Raw genomic sequence first — 5104 nt, 5'->3', positions numbered from 1 at the left:
GAGGCGGGTGTGGCCGCAGGCATGCAGGACCACAGCCAGTCTGAGCATGGCCTTGCCCTTGGGCGGCCTCCTGCGGGCCATGCCGGCCACCGAGTGCCACTGAGTGTGGGCAGTGTGCGGGCGCAAGTTGCTTCCCTCGGCGGCAGCCGTCGACTCCGGCGCACCTCTGCGGCCAGCTGGCGGCGGGCATGCTGCGTCCCTGCGGTGGGGCCAGCAGCCCCGCGGGCCCCGCACAGGCTGGCTCTGGGGCTTGCCGGAGCTTTCGGCGTCTTCTCGGTTGGGGCCCGTCAGCCAGACGAGGCCAGGCCCCGGCACGGGTTTGGGGAGGACGGGCCAGCGGCGCCTGCTGCCCATCTCCGCCCTCCGGTCCCAGCAGAGCCGCTTTCTTCTTCCTCCGAAGCCGCCGATGGCGGGAACTCGCATGGAGCGAGTCGGAGGCGCTGCTTCTCCCGCGGACCTTGGTGTTGAGGGTCGTGGATGCTCTTGCTCGTCCTCGCCGCGCCCTGAGCCAGCACTTTTGGGACCTCGCGGAGGTGCTCTGTTGTGTGGCCTGGCCGACTGCGTGTGTGTCCGTCGTCTTTTTTTATTTACGCCTACAGCACCTGGTCTTCCTAGGTGGTCTCCCATCCAAGTACGAACCAGGCCCGACCCTGCTTAGCTTCCGAGATCAGCCGTCGGGCGTGTTCAGGGTGGCGTGGCCGCAGGCCATGGACCGTGGCTCTGCTGGGGCGCGAACCGGGGACCTTCTGCGTGGAAAGCAGATGTGCTCACGGCTACGCTACGGAACCACGTCCAGTGTGCCTGTCGTTTTGATTCCTGTTGGAAAGCAGAGGGGTCTGGTTGCTTCGACGGAGCCCGGGCTCCCGTCGGGAGTGAGTGGCGCTCCCTGAAGCGCGTGTTCGGCGTGACGTGTCGACGCGTGCCCGTGTGTGACACGCTGCCATTTTTGCTTCTGCTTTCGGTTACGCGTGGGCGACTCCGTAAACGGGAAGTGGCGTGTGTTCCATGAGGCAGGCGAGGCAGAAACACGTGGCTGTCGTTTCGTCGCTGTGTTGTATTTTGTGTGAAGCCTTTTTCTTCAACCTCGGAGTGTCCTGAAGAACTTCCCAGGAGCCGTTGGCAGACACACTGCCCACGGCAGCGGCCGCGCATCGTGCCGGCCGAACGGGGCGGGCTTCAGGCTGGGCGCGCTCCGCCCTCCATCGCTGGCAGAATGAGGCCCGCACAGGAGTGAAAACGGGGTGCTGCCTCGGGGTTGATGGTGGCGCCCGACTTTGACTGGACAGGGCAGTGCCCGTCAGGGGTGTCGAGGGGCGTCGTCCAGGTTTCCGTCTGTTCCTTCCCGGCCAGCTTCCCGGTCACCCCTGCTGCTCTGCTCCTTCCGGCATGCCTGGACGCATGCTCGGGGGCCCCGAGTGGGGGGCAGGCGGCGAGGCTCCGCACCCGGGCTCCTGCCTGGCCGGATAACCGAGCTCCTTGGTGACAGAGCAGACAGGTAATGTCCCCAGGCTGTGGCAGCACCTCGCCGGTCTGGCAGATCTGTGCCCACCGAGGGTCGGTCAGGTGTTCAGTCGAGACCAGGTGCGCTCCTGCCCTCTGTGTCCCTCAGGGACCGTGACATGGTGTCCCTTGTTGAAAGCACGGCAGGCTGGACCGTCACCTCACCTGTGCCCACCTGTATTTGCTTAATGTCACTCGTCGCGAGCTCACTTTTTACTTGGATGTATTTCCCCTGGTCTTAGGGGGCAGGCACATCTGTGACATCGAGAGTTTGGAGTCTCCGATGCGTTTCCCCTGATCTGCACTAAGATGAGCACATCGGGGTGGATAGCTTTGTCCCCGCATCGGCCAGAAGCTGGTTTGCTGTGGCTGTGGTGTGTGGGCCACCCATGGGGGCCTCGGACCGGCCTGGGTGTGCCCAGCCCTGCAGAGCTGCCTCTGCGGGCTGTGCGGTGTGCTGCCTGGCCCTGGGTGGCCGCTGGGGGACTAGTGCTCTGGCCCAGGGCGCAGGCGCGGGCCGATTCTGCATTCTGGGTTGAGCGGCTTTGCCATGTGGCTTTCTGCGGTGACGGTGGACGGACCTGGTGGTCCTCCCCTCGGGCCCCACCACACACTGCTGCCGACGGGCGGCGGGGCCCCTGGTTAGGAACCACCCTTCCTGTCGTCTTGATTGGCAGCAATTGGTGTGAGTTTCCCGGGGCTGTCATCACAGAGTGTCACAACCTGGTGGCTTAGAGCAGTAGAGATTTACTCTCAGTCTGGAGGCCGGAATTCCGAAATGCAAGTGTGGACAGGGCCATGCCCCCCGAAGCCCCGGGGCGGGGTCCCTCCGGGCTCCCGGCCGCTGGGCGTCCCTGGCGGTGGGCACGTCGCCCGCCTGTCCTGTTGCTCTCGTGGCCCCCTCCCCCGTGGTCCAAATTTCCCTCCTTTTAAAGGACGCCGATCACGTCGAGTTGGGGGCCACTGCAATGACCGTGCCTTAACCTGGCCGCAGCTGGAAAGGCCCCACTTCCGACGAGGCCATGTTCTCAGGACGATGCTGCGGGACGTAGCTGCCTGGCACACGTCCACATGGCGTCTCGATCCCAGTGTCTATCGAGGCTTCTCAGCCCGTCACCAGCTGTCACCTCTCACGACCGCCGGCTCCTCGATGGCATGGCAGACCAGCGTGTGAGCGGCCACGTCCAGCAGGCCTGCGCTCAGCCTGCACCTGCAGCCAGCAAGGTCCTCGCGCTGCTGGAGCCTGTGTCCTGGCAGGGGAGGTGACAGAGCCGAGACAGACGGTGACACTTGCCGTGGAGACAGATGCAGCTGGGCCCAGGGAAAGGGTGCTTCTGGGTGGGGGCAAGCAGGGGCGCCTGGGGGGCTGGTGCCGTGGTGGCTGCAGAGCAGATCGGGGGTCCCCTCTGCCGAGCACACGTGTTCCCGCCGGCCCACCGGGTCAGACCAGGACCTGTCCGGTCCGTGGGCCCTGGTCCCTTTTCAGAATGGTGTTTTAACACTTCCCGTAAGGGACACGGGAGAGGAGGGGCGGCAGCTGTCGAAAGACAGTCTCTAAAATTTAGAAAACGTTCTTTCCTGCTTTTATAGCACGTGGCACTTGGTGCATCAAATCGCAGCCTAAGTGGCGGGTGCAGATGTAATTCTGCCAGCGGCGGGCGCGGGAACATCCTGCGGTGCCTGTGGCCGCCCAGTGCCCCTGGTGCCCCCTGAGGAAGCCCCCGTTGCTCTTTAGAGGTCAGCCTGGAGGCCTGGGGCTTTGGGGGGCCATCTGTGTTCCGCCTCCCAGGGAGCCTTCCCCACAGCAGTCCTGAGCTCCTGGGCCAGACAGTGGCTCACACGGGCCACCCTGTGGGCCCCCCCACCCCACAGGTCCCCCACCGCGTAGGTCCTGGGACTGGAGGCCGGGGACAGTTTGGGGGGGTCGAGCACAGGGCCCCCGGCGCCCCGCCCGCCATGGCGCTCCCTGCAGGAGCCAGGCAAGGTGCAGGTGGGGGTTGCTTTCTGGGACGTTCGGTCTGCGGCGCTGTCCTGCCCGGGCCTTTCCCGGCCACACCTTCTCCTTCTCGTCTCGTCGCGAAGGAACTCGATCTGGTGGGACAGAGGGGATCCGAGCGCATATCCCAGGGTCACGTGGTCTCTGCACTGATTTCTTCCCGTTTTCTTCTGGCGAGCTTCTCGGCATCGACAAGAATGATGCTCGATGCTCCTCCGAGCCGGACCTCGGTCAATGTCAACGTGCCGTGGTTTTCTCGGCTGCTTTTAATTGTCGGGCCCCTGGGCGTTTCTTCCTTTTTGCTGCCGTCAAGAGCAGTGCCAGGGACACTTTGGAAGAGACGAGTGTTTCAGGTCGTTTCCTGGTGGATTTGGAGACACGGCCGGCCGCGGTCCAGAGGGTCGGCGGTTTGGGTCCTGCGCTGGCACATCGCTGCCGCCCGGCCGCCAGCTCCACGCTAAGTTTTGCGAGCTTCGTGATTCAGATTTTCCTCGAACTCGTTTCTCAGTGTCTAGTATGTTTATCTCAGTTCCCGTTAGGCCCAGATATCTTTGAAGCTTTAACGTTAAGCCACGGGATTGACTTGGACTTTAAGAGGAGAACGGAGGGGTCAGGGGTTTGCCGCGTGCCCCGGATTCTCCGTGAGCTCAGCAGGCAGGGCAGCAGCCTGAGGGGTCTGTCTGGTGCGGGTGCCCGCACCCTGCACCGGCCACAGGCGTTTCCTGGGCTGCCGACCCCGCGGCCCCCCGCGGGCACAGTTCCCATACAGCAGGGCCCCCCCCTTGGGCTGCCCGCTGAGCAGACACCTTCGGTGCCGTCCCAGCCTCGGAGCCCCCGCCCCCGTGCAGCCCCTCGGGGTCCCCACGTCGCCGGCAGGTCCCGCTTCTCCCTTGTGAGTCACGAGTTTCATTTCTGAAAGCTCCTTGGACCGAGTCCCAGCCCGGCACTGTGCAGAGGGGCTTCCCCAGGGAGTGGCTCTCCCTCGAAGCCGGGGGTGGGGACGGCAGCCCTGAGCCTCTGGCCGTCCCCTGGAGCCCACGCCCGGACTCTGACCAGCAAGGAAGAGCTGCCCCCCCGGGGCCCTCTGAGTTGACTCCTGTGGGTCCCGGTCACCCCGACGCTGGGACCCACTTCTGGTCTATCCCGCCTTGGCCTCCTGTGTCCATCACAGGTCCCTGCCTCAGGCCGCTCGGTCAGAGGCCCCAGCGGCTACTGCGGGGCACCCAGGGCCAGTGTGACGCGCTCCCTCTGGGGCCCATCGGTTCTGGGACGGACCGATGACGTGGACAGGAGGCGCCGGGGCAGGGTCTGCCTGGGTCCTGGCTGCCTCCCGCCCTCGTCCACTCAGCATCCGCGCGTGTCGACCGCACAGGGGCTGTGCCCAGGCAGACATGGCAGTGGCAGCTGGAGACACGTCGGGCGGACGGGGGTGGCTGGCACCAGAGCAGATGCGTGTGCCGGTCGGCGGACACTCGGTTCGACCCCCCACCCCATTTCGTCCCCTCAGGGTGGTGCAGGCCATTCGTGCTGGGCCAGCGTCCCACACAGCCGTCACCGCGGTGGGCGGCTTCTCGTGTTCAGGGGACAGGCGACCAGGTGGCTGCCCGC

General features: G+C 65.4%; 1 pseudogene; it reads right to left on the bottom strand.

The window, feature by feature from the left end:
* Nucleotides 1-590: 590 nt before the first annotated feature.
* On the bottom strand, nt 591-706 carry LOC112471177 (annotated as a pseudogene).
* Nucleotides 707-5104: the final 4398 nt, after the last annotated feature.

This window comes from Pteropus alecto, unplaced genomic scaffold (genome assembly GCF_000325575.1).
Source record: "Pteropus alecto unplaced genomic scaffold, ASM32557v1 scaffold45, whole genome shotgun sequence".
Taxonomy (NCBI): domain Eukaryota; kingdom Metazoa; phylum Chordata; class Mammalia; order Chiroptera; family Pteropodidae; genus Pteropus; species Pteropus alecto.
Note: the sequence above shows the minus strand (reverse complement) of the source record. Positions and strands in the feature narration are given on the sequence as shown.